Raw genomic sequence first — 22561 nt, 5'->3', positions numbered from 1 at the left:
ACTTACTTTTACTGTGTGTACACTTTTTTTATTTTCCCAAATAACCAATGGTTTTTAAATATCTTACTATTTCAAAAATCCACATTCTAGTTTCTCTTCCATAGCTTAGATGGCCTAGTGTCTCTTCCCTTAATATCTTGCCATCTGTGTGTATATAGTGTGGGGTCCAGCCCTTGAGGCTCTGCAGGTGTTCTCCACATGTGGAGATGAGAGATTGTAAGTAATAAAGACACAAGACAAAGAGATAAAGAGAAAACAGCTGGGCCTGGGGGACCACTACCGCCAAGATGCGGAGACATGTAGTGGTCCCGAATGGCTGGGCGCACTGATATTTATTGCATAGAAGACAAGAGGCAGAGTAAGGAGGGTGAGTCGTCCAAGTGATTGATAAGGTCAAGCAAGTCATGTGGATCATGGGACAGGGGGCCCTTCCCTTTTAGGTAGCCGAAGCAGAGGGGGAAGGCAGCACAGGTCAATGTTTTCTTCTATGCACGTATAAGAAATATCAACGACTTTAAGTCTTTCACTATTTCTTCTACCATTATCTACTAAGAACTTCAAAGAGGAACCAGGAGTGCAGGAGGAACATGAAAGTAGACAAGGAGTGTGACCACTGAAGCACAGCACCACAGGGAGGGGTTTAGTTCTCCGGATGACTGGGGGCAGGCCTGGATAATATCCAACCTCCCACAAGAAGCTGGTGGAGCAGAGTGTTCCCTGACTCCTCCAAGGAAAGGAGACTCCCTTTCATGGTCTGCTAAGTACTGGGTGTCTTCCAAGACACTGGCATTACTGCTTGACCAAGCAGCCCTCAAGCGGACCTTATGCAGGCGTGACAGAGGGCTCACCTCTTGCCTTCTAGGTCACTTCTCACAATGTCCCTTCAGCACCTGACCCTATACCCGCTGGTTATTCCTTGGTTATATTAGTAATACAACAAAGAGTAATATTAAAAGCTAATGATTAATAATGTTTATACTAATTATTGATAATGTCCATAATCCTCTCTGTATCTAATTTGTATTATAACTATTCTTATTCTAACTATTTTCTTTATTACACTGAAACAGTTTGTGCCTTCAGTCTCTTGCCTCAGCATCTGGGTAATCCTTCACCCACATCTCCCCCCTTTTTATTGATTAGGATTGGCATTGCCATCATTGCTTGTCGCTGGCTTCGAGCTTTTTGTCAGACTCTGTGGAGACACCTGCAGACTAAAAGTAAACAATATAAACACACCAGTATTAGTAATGCCAATAACAAAAGTGAACCTTCAATGGGTTTGATCCACTTGAAAGGATCTAGATCAGATGGTCCTTTTGTAATTCTTTCAAATATGTCAGAACGAGAAACGGTAGTTAAATGAGCCTGGGAAGCCTCAAAAATTTGCTCCTTCAGTGTTGAAATGTCTAGGGTTAAATGATCATCCCAGGCTTTTAGATGCCTTTAGACTTTTTCCCAACTATGTTGATCTTCTTTGTAAGCATAAGGCATTATGCAATGATCAGAATTCCAATCACATTGTAGTTGCATTCGGTGTTCTAAATTCATCATTCTGTCTCCCAACCAGATAACTCTCTGGCAGAGATCATTAATTTGATTGGCCAGTTTTTGATCCATCTGAGCCTGAGAATTCCAAAGTCTGGTGGAATTGTTTTTGCCTTGTTTCCATACAATGAGTGGTCTGGACGAAGTTGTGAATGGCTACTCCAGCAGTACCTGCTGTTGTAGTAACAGCAATTAAACCTGCAATCATGGTAATGAGAGTAAAAATGAATCTCCTAGTTCTTTTAAGAATCCCTTTAAGGACTTCATTGATGAAGGAATAGAAAGGAATAGAAGGAAAAGATATGAATAGAAGGAAAAGATTCCCAGGGGCAGTGTAAAGAAACTGGTATCCATACCCATTCCCTGACCCTGACCAGGAGAACGCTTGTTTTCGGATCAAATGTAGCATCAACGCACGTAAACAATTTGCAATTATTGCATTCGGTAGTTTGACTATCAGGGGTGATAATTATGTTTCCAACCAATAACATATATGGTGGCTTAACACAGCTCCTAGTGGGTACCACCTTTTCAGACATTAAAGTGATCTTATATGTGTTTACTTTGGTATTTGTAAGAATTTTTTGATAAGCTACATTCCATAAGCTGATTCAGGACATGGCTGCAGCCGATCTCTACAATTCAGGATGTTCCGGGGTAACTATAGGATGAATCATTTTTGGTTTAGGAGGAACGATGCCCTTGTCCAAGCATTTGAATGGGTAAGGAGATACCCATTCCCTCTTTTTGTAGGACTGCCAGCCTTTCTCTTCATAATCTATTAAATAGTTAAACTCAGAACATTGGGTATTTTGGTATTGGGTATTTACATTTCTGAAACAAACCAAATATATTTCATATGGTAGGCAGGCACTAGGTAATAAATAAAGTAATAAAGGACAGCCTAATTGCTACCAGTAGCCATTCACACTCAAAATTATTTATTAGTGATGAGCATATAAGTTACCTCTTCTTCAAAGTAGGGCAGAAAGAGTTCCTACTTTCACTGAGAATTTGAAATAGAAAAGGTCAGAATGACTTTTTGCTCTCTAGGCAGAAGGACAGGAATGTGTTTGAACATTTAACTGTGTGTGTGTTTTGTTTTGTTTGTTTGTTTGTTTTGAGACAGAGTCTCGCTCTTGTTGCCCAGGCTGTAGTACAATGGCGTGTTCTCAGCTAACTGCAACCTCTGCCTCCTGCGTTCAAATGATTCTCGTGCCTCAGCCTCCCAAGTAGCTGGGATTACAGATGCCTGCTACCACACTTGCCTAATTTTTGTATTTTTTAGTAGAGACGGGGTTCCACCATGTTAGGCTGGTCTCAAACTCCTGACCTCAGGGGATCCAGTCACCTTGGCCTCCCGGAGTGCTGGGATTACAGGTGTGAACCACTGCACCTGACTGACTTTGTGTTTTATGTGTTAAGTTCCAGGAAGGGGAGTATAATTGAATAATTCATTATTTTGGTAATACAGATACTATAAAGTCATGCTCATAAAAAAATGCAGATTCTCCAGCAGTCAGAATATGAATTTCTTAACATCCAAACTAATGGCAGCTTCCTAGAAATCACTGTGCTACCCCCAGTAATGGAATCATTGCAATTTGTATCATGCATTATTCTTTCTTTCTTCGGTCTTGCTGGCCACCCTGATTATCCATTTTCAGATGAATAGTAACATGGAGGACTTGCATGAGTTCCCCTACCAGAACCCCTGTGTGTGGATGGTGACACAGAGGACGTTTTTGTGCTGGTGACTGGCTAAATCTACTCTGTTTAGAGACTTCAGTTAGCCGAATACAAGTCCATAAGCCATAAGGGAAAGACAATAAATTTGTTTTCTCTTTGAAAAAATTCAGTGCTCTCTTCTAAAGATTCTTTACCTACTTTAGTCTCCATTACTTGTATATTTTCTTTCTTTCTGACTCATTAGCTCAAAATGGTGATTTGCATATAAGTTAGGATCGGGGGTGGGAGATGATGACAACCATTTTATAGACATTTTTAGGTGAGCATGGATGATTTCTAACTCCTAAAGAAGGAGTTGGTGACAGGTATAGATCGGTGCAACTTTAGCTATTTGAGGAACAAGAACACACACAGCATGGAGTCTGCAGGGTGAGGGATACTGACAGGATGACTAGGAATCCATGGGCTTCCGCCAGCAGTGTGGGGATCAGATTCCTAGGCTCCTTTCCAGAGCCTAGGAATGAGGCATCCCTGTGGGAGGGGTGCTCAGTGAGGAGGGAGGGCACCCATCCGGGAGAAACGATTAGATGTGAGATATGGAAGAGGATTAGAATGGGGGGTTGAGTACATGTATGCTTGGAAAAACACATTGGCACCATTTTTTGGATAATTATATGTTGTACATAAAAGGAACATCTCTCCACAATGTTTTAAGAAACGCTAGAGCAGAGAGTCAGGTCTGGACCTCTGATGTGTGCCCAGTTACAGCACTGACCCTATTGGGCTGTGGTGGGACAGGACATTGAGGACACCATTGACTGATCGGATTCCCCTAAATACCAGACCCCATCTTTAGAGAATGTTCTTAGATTCCAAAAATATACTATTATTATACTTGATCTTTTTAAATGTTTCATACATAAAATAAGGCATGCTTATAAGTATAAAAGACAAAATGCCTTAAAGCCATTACATATTACTCTCAAATTAAGATCAAAATGATGAATAATACATCTAATAAAGCAAACTCTCCAAAATTCCAAAAATCTCTTGGAAACAGTGTCTGCAAAATTGCACAATGTTTTCAAACTTTAGTAAATGTCAGGAACAACTCTTACAAAGACATGTAATTCTTTTACATAGCTTTTAAGGGTACAAAGTAAATCAGTTAATCATGAAGATATAAATTTTCATTTCAGACAACTCTGTTGAAAACTTGGGATACCGTGGTGAAAGCATTTTGAGGACAGTGGTTTTTGACCTGGGCACACTAACACTTTCAACTGTTCTTACTCTGGCGACCACATTAAGCCCATCAAAGAGGCTTTCTCAAGCCAGGTCTCCCAGCACGTCTTGCAGCCTACAGTCTTTCCTTAAAGTATTTACTCCTTAAAATTGAGGGAGGTTCTAAACTTTGGAGTGCCCTAGGCCAATTTCTTGGACTGTTTTCCATCTACTCTCATTCCCTTGATGATCTCTGGCTTTAAATACTACCTCTAGGTTGAGAACCACTCCAAAAATATTTGTAGCTGAGCTTTTCCCTCCAAACTCCAGAATGGAACATAACAATGTGTGCTCTACATCTCCGTGTTAGTGTCTAATAGACATTCACCCTTAGCATGTCTCAAACAAACTATGTAAACCACTGCCTCCTGTTCCACCTCAACTTTCTTATTTTAAGTAATAATTATTTCGCACCTCATAAGGTTGATTGATGTAATTACCAAGAAAAGAGTGAGTTTCTCAACACTTACTAGTCAATTGTGTAACTCCTAAAAAAATTTTTAAATGTCAAATTTCTTTAGCATGCATAACATGTTTTTCCAGATGTGAATAATCATTAGGCAGTTATTTGTAAATACCAAATCTGCTACAGGCTTATTCCAGCCAGTTGTTCACTTAGCTCTCTATTTCCACAAAACTCTTAGTGAAAAACAAACAAACAAAAAAAACTTCTCATTTCTTAAAGCTCAACACTTGGTTTTTCAGGAACACTTGGGAATATAACAAAATTGTATAGGGACCTCCAATCACTGATTCATTATTTTTTTCTCTACAAGAAATGCTGAAGCAAATAATTCAGGATGAAGGAAAGGAAATAGAAACTGACAGCCATTTAGACCTATAAAGGTGTCTAGTCAATGTGCATATGTGGCAAAATATGAAAACATGTATTTCTGAAATTTTGGAATTATACTCTTGTTCTTCAAGATTTAAAATATGAATGTGTACAAATAAGTATAATTCTAAGTTAATATGTACACCATGTAGAAAGCTGTAATTAGTGACAAAGCAATGTGAAGTGGAGTAAAAACCTGGGGAAAGGGAGAGTTGTTATATAAAATTTAAGTTACATTGACATCAATTCAAAGTAAATTGCTATAATTTTACTAAATTGTATGTCATCCCCATAGCAATCACAGAGAATAACTGTTGGAATATACTCCACAAGGAATGAGAAAGGAATACAAATGTCATTAAAAAAAAATCACACAACCTTACAAAATGGTAGTAACAGTGAATATTAAGGACAAAAAGCTATAGACAGTGGGAAACATTGAAAATGGCACAAGTAGCCGGGCGCAGTGGCTCACACCTGTTATCCCAGCACTCTGGGAGGCTGAAGCAGGCAGATCACTTCAGGCCAGGAGTTTGAGGCCAACATGGTGAAACCTCATCTCTACTAAAAACACAAAATTAACCCAGGTGTGGTGGTGCAAGCCTGTAACCCCAGGTACTCAGAAGCCCCGGAGGCAGAGGTTGTAGTGAGCCAAGATCGCACCACTGTAATCCACCCTGGAGAAGACAAGTAGTCTCTGTCTCAGAAAAAAAAAAAGAAAAAATAGCACAAACAACTCTTTCCCTGTCAAAAATGACAGTCATATGTCGTGTAATGCCTGGGCTATCTTGTGAGAAAGGCTCTGTTACGCAGCTCCGTCACTGTGGGGACATGAAAGCGTAAAGAGAAAATTCTCTCAAACGAGGTCATTGCCTCATCAACTTCGTTTATGTCATATAAATCCTTTGTTGCTGTCATTTCAGGAATGTTTATAGTATCTTCAGCAGAAGTGGAATCCATTTCACCAAACCAGTTTCTTTGCTCATCCATAAAAGTAGCTTCTCATTTGATAAGATTGTCATAAGATCGCAATCATTCAGTAATATTCAAGCTCCAATTTTAACCATAGTTCTCTTACTACTTCCACTGTGTCTGCAGTTATTTTCTCCACTGAAGTCTTGACTTCCTCAAAGTCATCCATGAGGGTTCTAGTACATAAACGGGCCCATGGACCAAGGAAACAGAAGAGAAATCCCAGAAATAATGCTGCACACCTGCAGTCATTCAATGAGTGATGCTGTGATAACTAGCTAGCCACGTGCAGAGGATTGAAACTGGAACGCCTTCCTTACACTGTACTACAAAATCAACTCAAAATATATTAAAACCTTAAGTTTTAAACCTAAAACTATGAAAAACCCTTGAAGACAACCCAGGAAATACCATTCTGAAATAAGCCCTGGCAAACATTTCATGAAGGCACCCAAAGCAATTGCAACAAAAACAGAAAAGACAAGTGGACCTAATAAACTGAACAGTTTCTACACAGCAAAAGACACTATCAACAGAATAAACAGACAACCTGAAGAATGGAAGAAAATGCCCACATACTGTGCATCTGATGAAGGCCTAATATCCAGAATCAACAAGAAACTTAAACAAAATAACAAGCAAAAAAGAAAAAGAAAAACCCCATTAAAAAGTGGGGAAAATACATGAAGAGACGCTTTTTAAAAGAAGACATACTTGTGACAAACAAGCATATGAAAATAATGCTCAACATCACGGATCATTAGAGAAATGTAAATTAAAACCACAACAAGATACCATCTCATACCAGTCAGAATGGCTATTACTAAAAAGTCAAAAAATAACAGGTGCTGCTAAGGTTCTAACAAAAAGAGAATACTTATACACTGCTGGTGTATTAGTTCAACCATTGTAGAAAGCAGTGTGGCAATTTCTCAAAGAACTTAAAACGCAATTACTATTCAACCCAGCAATCCCTTTATTGGGCATATAACTAAAAGAATATAAATCATTCTATCATAAAGACACGTGCATGCATATGTTCATTGTAACACTGTTCACAATTAGCATAGTCATGGAATCAAACTAAATGCCTGTCAACACCAGACTGGATAAAGAAATTTTTACATCTCACAAAATTTATATACCACACCTTAACCTCCAAGATGATGATATTAGGAGGTTGGTACTTACAAGCTGATTGTGTTACTAGAAGAGGGTGTACAGGTTCTTGGTGTCTTGAACAAAGAATTGACAAAATGCACAAAAACAAACAAGGAAAGAAAGAAGCAGCAAAAGGAGATATTTATTCAAAATGAAAGTACACTTCACAGTGTGGGAGTGGGCATGAGCATAGGGCCCCATTACAGAATTTGTGGGGGTGTAAACACGCTCTAGGGGTTTCCATTGGTTACTTGTTGTACACTCTATGTAAATGAAGAGGACGAAGCAAAGTTACAAAGTCATTTACTCAGCGTACAACCTATGGAAAGGATATTTCCTGTCATAGCTGAAGTGTGAATTGGCCTTATGTTACCTGCCTCCACACACTATTTTCTTGACTCATTTCCCCACTGAGATGTGATCCTCATAAATCTTTATGGGAGGCAGAGGGACAGATGGTCTTTCTTCTGTAGCTGCTTCATGCTGGCTTGGGGTGCAGTCCCTACCTACTGAGGATCACAGAACTCTCACTCTGCTCTGTCGAGTGGAGGCAGCGTAGCTCCTTGATGGCCAGGGGTGGTGTCTTCACCTGGAATTGGCTGGAGCCTTTGTTGCATGGTCATCTGAAACTAGATGGTCTCTAGGTGAGAGGAAATAAATTTGGTTAAAACATTTAATGGGAACTTCAGGGGTGGATACCTATGCTGTTGAGAATGTTTGCTATTGAGATTTGCAGGAGAAAAAAAAAAAAATTGTTTGTGATGTGTTCTAGGATCTGTGTGTTTCCTTAAAGTCTTAGAACTAGCGACTCCATTTTGGATTGGTTTGGTCTGTTGAGGCTTAGTGCATGCATAAGCCCAGTCCAAAACCATGGCCTCCTATAATTTTATTTAAAAACTTTCCACTTTTTGATCAGGTTCTCACTTAGGTGAGAGTGTGACCAAAACTTAGGGCCTTAGTGCCACTCTCAGTTACCATCATTTTGGGTTTCCCATCTCAGCATGTCATTGATAGGTTACAGTGTCCTCATGTTTGCACATTTCTTTCAACTCCTGTCATTCCAGTCGAAGAGAGACCATATGACATGCTAGAGATGGTTGCATGTAAGAATTAAAAACCTTTCTTTGAGAGAATACAGTGCACCAAGGAGACTATTATGACTATTGGGAGGATAATACCAAGAGTTTGGAGTATGCTGCTCACCCAAGGTCCCCATAAGCCAAACCTCCTAAAGTAGAATAGATTAAAGAATGAGCTAGATAAAGAGTCTACTCACATAACTTAGCAGTCTCATCTCCTTCCCTGAATTTCTATAATCTTCATTTAATGTATTTTTCCATAAGTCATAAGTGCCCGCAGCAGCATAGATACTTTTCTGTTCGTCTAATTCTATTATAATTTTCACAGAAGAATTTAAAGTCTGTTGTTTAACTGTAGCCTTTACAGTAAAATTTGCTATAGAGCGTATAATGGGGGATACATTTCTATTCATTGCTTCAGTACTCTAAACCATGGAAAAAGCACTTAACAAGTGATGCCCTTCTAGAAGAGTGAAGGCATCCTGGCAATGTTCTCTTTAACCCATTATGTGGATTAAGAGGAGTAAACCAATGTTTGTTTGTTTGTTTTTGAATGATTTGTTTGTTTTGAATGATTATTAGGCAACATATGTACCATTTAAGTTTCTTACTTACATTGGGCCTTTATCCTTTATCTGTCAAAGTATAAGGTTATCCATGTATAAAGCTGCCTGCAAACTCCTTAACAAATAAAAGTACACCCCATAAGTGCACATAACAGATCCCTTTTCCATTTCTGTTGTTCACAGAGGCATAATCAAGTAAAAACATTAAAAGATAATAATTTCATGAAAGTAGAAGTCTTAACCTGTGAACTTGGGAAAAGATATTCACATCAAGGATGCCATCTTCATTTTGGGAGAAATTTCCCTGGTTAGTTTTACCTTAAGGGCTCCAATGTGTGTACAGTTCCAAGAGAGTGGAGGGACCTTTCTCAGTTGTGAGCTCATGAACCCAAAGTTCAAGGTCCAAAGTTTTGTTGTAGTTTGGGTGGCAAGATCTTCGGATGTTCTTAGAAGATCCAATTAAAAGCTTTTTTTACCTGGTGAAAATATACTGTAGCATAATAATCTACTGTTATAACATCAGCCCTCTTGCTTGGGAAAGCTTTTATACAACCAGAAAACATGCATTGAAAATAACAATCGAATGACACCCTTTTATAAAATGTCTAAATGGCCCACCAGGTGACCAAATGTACCTGAAGCTTTGCTTTCCCAGCAATATGGGGCCAAACAATAGTTACAAACTATTTTAGTAATTTGTAAGTTACCACACCAAGGTATTCAAATTGGATTATTTTATCTTTCCCATGGTGAGTCATGGAATGTAGAACTTTTAATAATTTAAGGACTCAGGAAGGACAAGGTGGCCATCCTGGTTCTCCCTGAGTCTAAACTTGATGAACATTAGACTTATATCCTCTTGGATACCAGTTCATTCTCCAAATTAGGTTCATTATACTGATAGCTGATGAGTTACCATGGGTGATTTAACTCAGGCCATGGAGTTTATTCCAATTGTATATTTAAACAATTTTAGTATTAGCTTGTTTAACATGAAAATCTGACAAAGTATTTTCTTGGTATTTGATTAATTTTTTTTTGTTCTGCTTGGATTAGTAGCTTTATACCAGAAAATTTGGTTATTGCTATGGTTTATAGTAACATAATAATCATAATTATAGTTGATGGCATATAATAGACATTTGAATTTTAGAAATTCCATGTAATCTTGGAACATATATTAGTATTATTCACAAAATATAACCTAAAGAAGATTGAATATCATTTTGGTGATCCCGTGTACCTAAATATGTTAAATAATCCTGTTTACCTCTTTTCTGGATGTTTTCAGGGGCCATCTGATCCATCCAAACAGCCAGGCATTAGAAAAGACAATTTTGAAACTGAAGTTTGATTTTGGAATTCCAGATTGCCCTAAATTACTTATTTTGCCAAAATGATGACTCAGAAATTTTAAAAAAGCAAAAACCCTTTATAACCTTTTACACATTTTACTATTCTTACACATCTTGCATATAAAACTGTTTCTAATCATCTTAATTGCATGTTAATGGTGACTCCTAGCAATTTTAATTGTAATGTAAAACCTGTTAAGTTGTGTTCTGATACGATTAGGCTGTTTCCAGCATAGTTAGGGGCACGGCCAACTCCCCATGGAGAGCAGGTGGCAGGGACTCAGGGGCATGTTCAGGCAGGCAGAGGGGAGAAGAGGTGAGACCACCACAGGGAATGCTGGGAGCCTCCCAAGGAGGCCTCTTTCATCCCAGAAGCCCCCAGGGCCATCCCGAGTGGGCTGTCCTCAGGCCTTACCTAACTGGAAAGCAGGCAAGTTAAATAATTTTCAAACGCCAAAGAAGTAGTTAATGACCTTAAAGCATTTAGCAAACCTGACATTTGAACATAACTTATACCACATGTTTACATTTTCAAGACAACTATATTTTACTGATAATCTTTAAAACTGTTTATTTCCTAAAGATTACTCAAGTCACATGAACTAAATAAAAAGCATTACATTTTTCACTTTTCTGATGAAATATTTGATTTAAGCTCTTACATGATTATTAAACCAATTAATTTAAAACTGTACAGAAGGGACAAACAGTGACTTTTACCCTTCGTTTAAGTAGTTTCCACAGAGCAAAAGAGACCAGAAACTGACTGGTAAGAAATAGTCTTCTGCCAGCATGTCTGGTTTCTGGGTTCTTTCTCCCTGAGTGGCCCTAGGGACCCTGCTCAACTGTATGCAGACAAACATATGGCCATGAATTAAGAATATTCACAAATAGTTTACAAATTTTGAAGAAATTAGGCAGAGAGAGAAGTAGAATTCAAATTCTATTTATGAAAGTATACTCAACATGCTTAAAGTGTCAAGAAGCCTAAAATCCAAAAAGTCAGTTTAAGGATAGAAAGATGGTGTGCTCCATTAATTCCTGCAGGCTCCACAAAGGTAGCTTAGAAATTCCAGGCAAATGGAACAAATGATGATTTGCAAGGAATGCATAGGAAACAAAATAATTATTCACAGAATCAAATAAAAGCCTTCCACTAGGAACTAAAAGACATCATGGTTTTATATATATAAACAAGCAAAGCCAGAGGAGAATAAACAGCAAACGGGCTGGGTGCTGTGGCTCACGCCTGTAATCCCAGCACTTTGGGAGGCCAAGGCAGGTGGATCACAAGGTCAGGAGTTCAAGCCAGCCTGGCCAAAATGGTGAAACCTGGTCTCTACTAAAAATACAAAAATTAGCTGGGTGTGGTGGCGCATGCCTATAATCCCAGCTACTTGGGAGGCTAAGGCAGGAGAATCACTTGAATCTGGGAGGCGGTGGGGGGGGGGTGTTGCAGTGAGCCAAGATTGTGCCACTGCACTCTAGCCTGGGCGACAGAGCAAGACTCTGTCTCGAAAATAAATAAATTAATTAATTAAATTAAATTTAAAAAGCATTAAACCAGGCTGCAATGTGTATCACCGGTAATCTGCTAAAGAGATTACAAAGACAGAAAGAAATCTCACCCCTTTATATAGCCAGAAATACAACCTTTACACGCATCTTCTGGAGATAAATGATAACTGGTCCTCATATAATAAGGCCTAACACCACCATTTCTTATAACATTCTTTCAGGGCTCCATCCTAAATTCACCTGGTAATTGGGGTATCCTTCTGTGCTAGACAGTCACCTTTATCCCAAGGAAAAATAACATGTCTTTATGACAAGCAGGCAGTTGTAGCTTGGAGCAAGGGCCCCAGGGAGATAGGAAGTCATCTTTCTTGATGTTTTTGTTTCCAAAGAGTTGCCTCTCTTACCCTTAACACAACACTGGCAGGTTGCAATTCTGGCAAGAGGCTTAGTCAGCTTTTCAAACAATTGGCATGCATTTTAAATAAAGGGACTAAGGAAGAGTTTACAAACACAATTTGTTTCTTGAGAAAATAGTCTAAGAAATGAGCATAGAAGAAAAGGTCTCTATCCTTATTGGCCGCAGGAAAAACTCAGCTTTTACAAAAGACCCTTACGTTTGTCTAGAAACTTGAAGTTCAGCAAGCATGCTTTCTAAACAGAAGGCTTTAAAGATCATAATTGCAGTCACATACTCTCCTCCCTGAGGTGGATCATTATCTCGTCTTTTAGTGATCAAATATAAGCATTTATTTTGACTTATGCCAGGGTTTGGCAGTAAATTAAACACATTTGTAAATCCCTAATACTGAAATTTCTGCTCAGTAGTACTAGAACCCAGGGATAAGTGTCATATAAGCTGGTCTTCATTCCCACCTGTCCGTAGTTATTAAATCACAAAAGCCAGAAAAAGCAAATTCTGCTATTGCTAAAGTCAAAGACAAAGTTGGATACTGATTAACACCGGGAGGACAGGTTTTATCAATAACCTAACATTGCATTAGAGAAGAGGTCCAGCACGAACTGAACTGAACTATGATTACACAAGGTGACTCAGCATTTTAAAAGGAAAATGGGGGAGCAGGGAAAGGCTGAGCAGAGACTGAGTGGAATCAGCCAAGTGGAAAATTACAAAAAGTAGGAAAGGGCTGCTTGGGCCGTGTGATTAGTCCCTCTGGGTTTGTTAACTGGAACTAATGGAAGTTGGACTCCTGCCCTTCTATGAGACTGGGAGACAGGCATTTCTTCAGACATTGCTGGAACAAATACTAAATTATTTTGGAAGCTGTGAGTTTTCTCAGGCTGGCTCTTTAACAGGGCTTGGTTATCCATGGATGTAGCCTTGAACTGTTACAAATGATGCTGGAGTGTGTTCAGATCCTTACAGACCAAGGCGAGGCCTATTTAAAAAGAGACTCAGAGGAGCCTGGGGAAAGTCTGTTGAAGAAGAGAATCTGTGCCACCATGTGGGGTGGTCTGTGCCTTACTCATTGTGAGTTGTGAAAAACTTGTCACAGGTGTTACCAGCACTGACATGCCTCTAGAGGGTCTTTGTCATATTTGATTCAGTCCTCATGCTCTTTGGATTTTACTCTCATTATGCAGAGAGGGAACAGACAGAGCCCATGAGGCCAGGGAGAGTCTCTGCCTCTGATCGCCCTTGCTTTTTTATTCTCTTGCTCCTGATCTCTTATTCTCCTACTTTGCACCATGGAACACCACAGCAGGAAGGCTCTCATCTGATGAGATCACTATGGCCTTGGACTTTCCAGACTCTGGTGCCATTAGCCAAATATACCTCTGTTGTTTAAGAACCAGCCAGTTATAGTTATTTTGTTATAGCAACACAAAGCACAGTAAGATATAGCCATATAATTCTCTGTAAATAAGTGGAAATCCACTGTGAGGCAACAAAAAGAAATGTTGCCGGAGTAGCTGGGACAATCCACTTCACCCCATCAATACCACCTCATAGAAGCAAAACAGACATGAAGATCATGTATCAGGGCTCCTAAAATACCCCCAAAACACTGGTTAAGTCTATGCCTCCTTCTAACAGGCTCTCTTAGTTCATGACAGCTGCTATAACAAAAGACTGCAGACTGGTCAGTTGTAAATATTGGACATGGATTTCTCACAGATCTGAAGACGAGAAGCTCAAGATCAAGTGCAGACAAATGTAGTGTCTAGTGAGGCCCTGCTTCCTGACCCACAGACAGCTGTCCTCTTTCTATCCTCATGTTGCAAAAGGGACAAGCACTCTCTCTTGAATCTCTTTAACAAGGACACTAATCCCATTTATTATGGTTCCACACTCAAGACCCAATTGAGGCAGAAAAATAGGGTCTGGAAACAGAGAACATAAGGCCAATTCACACTTCAGCTATGATAGGAAATATCCTCTCCACAGGGTATATTCCAGGTAAATGACTTTATAATCTCGCTTCATCCTCTTCATTTATACAGTGTGTACGCCAGGTAACCAGTGAAAGTCCCTAGAAGGTATTTAAATCCCCATAAATTCTGTAACGAGGCCCTTGAGCCACATGCTCAGGCCCACTTCCCCAATGTGGAGTGTAAATATCTACTTTTGTTGCTTCATTATTTCTTTGTTTGTGTGTTTTGTTGAATTCTTTGTTCAAGAAGCTGGGAACCTGGACACTCTCGACTGGTAACATATTTTGCTGGGCCAGCCAGGAGAAGGTAGGTCCAAAGTTTAGGATTTATTTTTTTCCTTTCCCCTCTCCTGTTTCATACAGGGGGAGCTCTTGCTCTCTCTCTTTTTTCTTTTTTTTTATTATCATTATACTTTAAGTTCTAGGGTACATGTGCATAACGTGCAGGTTTGTTACATATGTATACTTGTGCCATGTTGGTGTGCTGCACCCATCAACTCGTCAGCACCCATCAACTCGTCATTTACATCAGGTATAACTCCCAATGCAATCCCTCCCCTCTCCCCCCTCCCCATGATAGGCCCCGGTGTGTGATGTTCCCCTTCCTGAGACCAAGTGATCTCATTGTTCAGTTCTCACCTATGAGTGAGAACATGTGGTGTTTGGTTTTCTGTTTTTGCGATAGTTTGCTGAGAATGATGGTTTCCAGCTGCACTCATGTCCCTATAAAGGACACAAACTCATCCTTTTTTATGGCTGCATAGTATTCCATGGTGTATATGTGCCACATTTTCTTAATCCAGTCTGTCACTGATGGACATTTGGGTTGATTCCAAGTCTTTGCTATTGTGAATAGTGCCGCAATAAACATACGTGTGCATGTATTTTTATAGCAGCATGATTTATAATCCTTCGGGTATATACCCAGTAATGGGATGGCTGGGTCATATGGTACTTCTAGTTCTAGATCCTTGAGGAATCGCCATACTGTTTTCCATAATGGTTGAACTAGTTTACAATCCCACCAACAGTGTAAAAGTGTTCCTATTTCTCCACATCCTCTCCGGCACCTGTTGTTTCCTGACTTTTTAATGATTGCCATCCTAACTGGTGTGAGATGGTATCTCATTGTGGTTTTGATTTGCATTTCTCTGATGGCCAGTGATGAGAGCATTTTTTCATGTGTCTGTTGGCTGTATGCATGTCTTCTTTTGAGAAATGTCTGTTCATATCCTTTGCCCACTTTTTGATGGGGTTGTTTTTTTTTTTCCTTGTAAATTTGTTTGAGTTCTTTGTAGGTTCTGGATATTAGCCCTTTGTCAGATGAGTAGATTGCAAAAATTTTCTCCCATTCTGTAGGTTGCCTGTTCACTCTGATGGTAGTTTCTTTTGCTGTGCAGAAGCTCTTTAGTTTAATTAGATCCCATTTGTCAATTTTGGCTTTTGTTGCCGTTGCTTTTGGTGTTTTAGACATAAGTCCTTGCCCATGCCTATGTCCTGAATGGTATTACCTAGGTTTTCTTCTAGGGTTTTTTTCCAAGTTGGGACACATGGTGGGCAGTGCCTAAACACAGAGAAAACTGTAGGATTCTGGCTATGTCCAGTGAAAACTAAGGGTGTCCATGGGAAGGCACCTAACCGCGACCACCCAGTTTGCTTAAGGGACCTGGGTCTTTATTTTATTTTATTTTTTCCTTTCTTTCATTTTCAGCCTTTCAACAACTGTTTTGTAGTAGCTCCTTGAAAACTGAGGGCAATTGGCTAGAGTCACTCCCTGGTATTGCCTGAAGGCCTAGGAATTAATGGGACTCTTTGCCCTGCCCAGAAGCGGGAAGGGCTTTTTTTTTTTTTTTTCTTTGAGATGGAGTTTCACTCTTGTTGCCCAGGCTGAAGTGCAATGACGTGATCTCAGCTCACCACAACCTCTGCCTCCCGGGTTTAAGCGATTCTCATGCCTCAGGCTCCCAAGCAGTTGAGACTACAGGCGCCTGCCACCACGCTAGTCTAATTTTTGTATTTTTAGTAGACAGGGGTTTTCACCATGTTTCCCAGGCTCATCTTGAACTCCTGACCTCAAGTGATCCACCTATCTTGGCTTCTCAAAGTGCTGGAATTACAGGCATGAGCCACCATGCCTGGCCAGAAATTCTTGCTTTTTAGGGTTTCACATAAGTTTTAGGTTGTAAGGATAAGAATTGTAGTTAACACATAATTCTGTAGGCAAAATATGTCAGAAAAGATTGTTATTAGTGAGAAAAAAAGTAATTTTGTCTAAATCAGAAGTTATCTAAAAGGTTAGTTCAAATTACAGATTTGAGAAGGTTATTTATGAAACAATGTATTAAGGAACCATTAAGTGGGGGAAAAGATATGGACAAAGTTTAAATAATAAAATATTTTGTAAACCTGACAGAGAATTGAAGACGTTTAGCTAATAAACATTTTCATAGTTAAGGCTGTTAGTCTTGATAAAGTAAAATAAGAATTATTGTAAAGAAATGCATCAGCAGTTTGACAATTCTTTTTCTAATATACTTAAGCATGAAGCTAGTGTGGAGCCAAATTTCACAACCACGCTTGCATTTCTTCACACTATGTCTATCATTTTGCGTGGATAGTGCTAGAGTAATTGTTGGCCTTGTGACTAAAGTGAGTTTCTTGATGGCACACAATGTATAATAATATTAGTGAACCTAAGGATATTAAATTGTATATTAGGAATAACATATGCATTATGTGGAATTCTGGGGGGCCCTCGGTAACACTGTAGCCTCCAGGGTAAATTGAGTAGAAAAATTTAGAGTTGGTTTCCTGCTTATTTGTTTTTGCTTCTAGTTTTCATTTGTTTGCTATTGTTTTTTTTTTTTTTTTTTTTTTTAAACAGAGTTTTGCTCTTGTTGCCCAGGCTGGAGTGCAGCGGCATGATCTCAGCTCACCGCAACCTTCACCTAATGCTTTTTTAATAAGAAAACTATTTTCTTTCTTTCTACTCTATAGAGAGGAGTTTTGTAGACTGGCAGGAGATTTCATTTTTAACATTAGAATAGAAAGGAGAACAGACTTGACAGTTGTTGTCCCAAATTAGGTAAAAGATTGAGATTGGAGATCCCCGTAGGCCTGTAATTTCTACCTTTGGTAACATAATGGAAGATATAGAACAACCCTCCCCTACACAGTCTCCTCAGTGGCACAGCCCAATTACATCCACTGTCCTGAGCACATGGACCCCTTTCTCTCCCAATCTTATCCATGTGATTCACTGAGGGAGCAGCTCCAGCCCAGATCACAGAACCATGTGAAGAACTGAAAACCCCACCTTCCTGAGAAGGCCAAGGGCAGAGCATGGACGTGTTTGATGAGTACCAAGGAGACATGAGAAAAATGAAAACATTGCCAGGACTGTATTTTGGTATTCCAGAGTTTCTGCCTCGCTGCTATCAAGAACATATTTTGTCCACAAGGAAATTCCTGGTAAGCTGCTGAAACTTCACCATGTCAACGCAAATCGATAGCTTATCTTTACAGTGCAGTCACCCCCAGACACAAATGCATTTCCGATTGCTCCCCTACCCCATTTTGTCTGTGCTATCTTATGTAAAATGCAGATTCCCCACAGTTTTCCCCTGCTCCCTGTTGTTTAGGTGAAAGCTGTGCGCTTCTCGGTATCCTGCCCTTTCCCCTTTAAATTTGGAGCCCTCAAAATAATCTTCAGAGAAAGGCATAGACCTGTCTCCTGGGTGCATCCTCAACTTTGGCAAATAAATCTCCTAAAGTTACTGAGACCTGTCTCATCATTCTTTGATTGACAGTAACAAGAACACCTCTGCTAGCCAGGCCTCCTCTTCTCTCCCTCCCATAATCTGTATTGCCACTACAATCTGTTTTGCCAAGATTTAAACCCCTCTTCCATTTTTTTCTATCAACTTAGATGGTTTACACGTTGCTCTGTGGTTCTCCCCTACACATAGTCATAAGTTTGCGTGCCTTTTCTCTTTCTAATCTGCCTTTTGTTAGGTGAATTTTTAGTGAACTTCAGAAGGTTGAGAAAAATGTTTTCCTTGACCCCCGCCAGCATGATCGTTCTCCCACAGAAAGACCCAAATGAAGTGTCCCCTACATCTAATGCCATGGCCCCCTTGACTGAAGTCTTTCTATGTTTTAGGAAATGTCATAAATAAGTTTTTTATTTTTTTATTTTTTAACACCTTGTTGGACCATAAAGGACTGATCTACTGATAGACTCCTGATTCTCAATCAGAGCTTTTCCCAAGGGAATTTGTCATGTGGAAAAAAGCTCAAGAAATGGCCGGGCATTGCGGCTCATGCCTGTAATCCCAGTGCTTTGGGAGGCCAAGGTGGGCGAATCACCTGAGGTTGGGAGTTCGAGACCAGCCTGATCAACATGGAGAAACCCTGTCTCTACTAAAAATACAAAATTAGCCAGGCGTGGTGGCACATGCCTGTAATCCCAGCTACTCGGGAGGCTGAGGCAGGAGAATCGCTTGAACCTGGGAAGCGCAGGTTATGGTGAGCTGAGATCATGCCATTGCACTCCAGCCTGGGCAACAAGAGTGAAACTCCGTCTCAAAAAAAAAAAAAAAAAAAGTCAAGGAATGTGGGAGTCATGGGGGTTCTAGAGAGATGGAGGAGCCACAGGTTGCTGGGGCTAAGATATCCTGAGCTGCACTGGTTTCTGAGCTATTCAAATCCCAGTTGTTTCACCCTTTTCTTTATTTTTGGAGTCACCCAGGATCCTTTCAGCAACCACCTTACACTTGCATTAGAGCTTGTTTTTGTTGTTGCAAACACAAAAAACACGCTCAAATAAGATGCTGTAACAGTAGTTCTCAAATCACAGCCTAGTAGCTGTATCCTAGGAGGTTCAAACTCTGTGTTACCTGTTGCTGTGGTTTGATGTGTTCTCCAAAGCCCATGTGTTGGAAACTTCATCCTCAGGGCAATAGTGTTGAGAGGTGGGACTTTTAAGTGATACCTAGGTCATGAGGGATTTTCCTTATGCATGAATTATTGCTGTTTTCTCAGAGGCAAGTTAGTTATCGGGGATTGAAATCCTGATAAAAAGATGAGTTTGTTCTCTCTCTGTCTCTCTCTCTCTCTCGTGACTCCAGGATTGTAAAAAAAAAACTCTGTTCTGTATAAATTACCCAGTCTCAGGTATTCCATTATATTAGCAGGAAATGGACTAAGACACCATTTTATAAAATGTTGCAATTCCCAATGTTCAGATTTTCCTTGATCTGGCTTCATCCACATGTTTCTTTGCTTGTTACTGGTGGTGAAATTTTCCTGTTGTCTCTCATTTACGGCTTATACCATCACGTGCTCTCTATTAATTCATGTCTTCTATTTCCTTCTGTTGCTTTTCTGTAAGCATCTCTTTTCATGTGTCTCATTTTTAGGCTGTCTAAAACATATCATAAAACTCAGTTGATTCCTCACTATCATGCATAAAGCTGTGTTCAGGGGAAGTTCTCCCTCCTGACCTGCTACACCATCACACAGCCAAAGGAGTGCTGCCTTTGCTTTACTTGCACATTCCTGTTTTAAACAGTCATGCCCAGAATTATGTGGCTACTTGGGGCACATAATGAAAAATCTGGTTTTTGAAGTCATGCATAAAATTAAGATCTCTTTGTATTTGGTAGTCTCACATCCACTGCGGTCCCTGTTTCAGCACCTCATTGGGATTATTAAACTCATTAGATTCTTTACATAACTTGAAATGTTCATAGAAATCTCTAGCCATTTCCCTGGTTAAACAGGATAATCTTTGTTTTCGCTAAAGAACATTCGTGGTTGTTTAGTGATGAGGTTAATATTCCCCTCCTTTCCACCTCCACGTTGGAAAAACCACCTTGGACTGAGTTTTAAGGAGCAAAGAACTAATCACTTGGCCAAAGGGGCCCTGTATCCCCACAAGTCCTGGGTACTTTTCTCTCATAGAGAAAAGAAGGTCTGTATGGTTACCTGGAAATGTGATCTTATATATTCTTGGCATCCAGGGGAGAAAAATCAATAAGGAAACAAGCTACAAACATCTCCCCAGAAATTAAAGGGCCATGCCAAGACTCTAGGCTTTCATTTCCTTCTGTTGCTTGTTAGAATGATGTTCTTGTAGGAAACCGGAGTTCTGCAATCCCTGTTTCTTCTTGACTACCTACCCTAGCTAAGTACTTTATTCTTAAGAGACTGGCACCAAATCACTTTGTCCTAGTATGGAAATGCAAGGTTTGTCTTTTGGATGGATTTCTGAAGACAATGGGTAAAACATTAAAGTTCATTTAATTGCCTGTCTGTCTGGGCAAGGAGTTTGGTTTTTGCCAAACATTCCCCATAGTAAAATGGCAGGATGGTTTTGATTGCCATTGAAACTAACCAAACATTTAATTCTGTTCCCTTTAGAGAAAAAAGAAAAAAAAAAAAAAAAAAAAAAAGGCGCAGCTGACTGCCAGTGCTCATTTAGTTTTACGTTAACATGTTCTTTGAGACTGAAGCAAATCTGACCGATTTTCACTGTAAAAATAACTATAAAAACTGTTCTTAGAGTTATTTCTAAACAGAACTAAGATCAGAATTGTTTGAACCATCAGAATCATCTATTTTGAAAAATCGATTCATGAAATGAATCTTCAGGCAGCAACTGTTCAAGAAGGATGTGAATATCACAGGTAAGAAAGCTACGTTTTCTAAGATGTGACATTGTCAGTGATCTGAAAATATGATTACTGTATTTTGTAAATGGAAATACCACTACAAAAACAGAAAGCTATCAATGGAATGATGTCTTTTGTTTCCAAAGTCAACATACTAGAGTGATTCAAAAATAAGAAGAAGCCAGGTGTGGTGGCTCATGCGTTTAATCCCAACACTTTGGGAGGCTGAGGCAGGTGGATCACTTGAGGTTGGGAGCTCGAGACCAGTCTGGCCAACCTCGTCTGGCCAGTGAATGGTGGTGAAACCTCGTCTCTAATGAAAATACAAAAATTAGCCAGATATGGTGGCGTGTGCCTATAGTCCCCGTTACTCAGGAGGCTGAGGCATGTAGAATCACTTGAACCTGGGAGGTGGAGGTTGCAGTGAGCTGATATAGAGCCACTGCACTCCAGCCTGGGCGACAGGCCAAAAATCTGTCTCAGATAATCATAATCATAATCATAAAAGCGAGATATTTCGTGACAAAGTTTTCTCAGGGTAAACTGCTGCCACAAGTGCCACTGGTGAGTATTCTCGGGGTAAATGGGAAAAGGGTTAAATGCAAGGCAGGTCATCAGCAAAGTGCAGTACCTGTTTTTGAGCTGATTTTCTCTCCAGTCCAACATAGTCCTCAATACGATTTTTAAATAGAATAGATATCTCACTGGGGGATAGGCAAGTAACTTAAATTTGTTCATACATAGAGGCAGGGCCGGGAGAGATTAAGAGCACATGTGGTTTAAATGCTGTTATCTTTGCTTTGTGAATAGTGTGGAAGTTGAAAATATTTGCCATTGAAGCAAGTGACTATTTACCTCAAGGTTAAATAAGGCAAGAAGAGCTTCAGATGCCTGGTCTGCAGTGATGAGTAGAACAGACCCTTCTGCTGTCAGGTGCAGACATTTCTCCTCCACCTTCTTTAAGGCATTAACACTAGACATTGTTCATCTAGAAGTGTCTTGAAAGTGTTAACTCCAGTCTCATTGTGAGTCTTGCTGACTCACGATGACTAGAGGACTTCGATGGCGTGCTAGACCTTCCAGTCACCAGCCTGGATTATTGTACTTGTTCTGAGTTGCACAGTGTTTTACTTTTGTGCCAGGTGGTTGGAAGGAGGCATATAAAATAGAACCATTTGTTTTAAAATCATTTCATTTATTGATGCTCTTGTCCAGTGTGTCTGAGGGTGGTACCTGCCTTCCCAGCAGGCAGGAGTGGGGCCCCCAGCTGAGGAGCTTATGGTGCACTCTTAGTTTTTAAGACTTGTTATACAGGGTGCAGTAAAACAAGATGTGCCACTCAAAATGTACTTTTTTGGTATATTTTGATCTTGCTATTAAGAGGGGCTACAATTCAGAGAGGCTGCAGACACAGAAATAGCCCTGAAAAGCTTTCTTCTCCGGCAGAGATTTGCAAGTGCTGAGGAAATGTACCTTAGTGAAGTGAA

This window comes from Piliocolobus tephrosceles, chromosome 9 (genome assembly GCF_002776525.5).
Source record: "Piliocolobus tephrosceles isolate RC106 chromosome 9, ASM277652v3, whole genome shotgun sequence".
Lineage (NCBI taxonomy): Eukaryota > Metazoa > Chordata > Mammalia > Primates > Cercopithecidae > Piliocolobus > Piliocolobus tephrosceles.
This window is presented reverse-complemented; position numbering follows the sequence as displayed.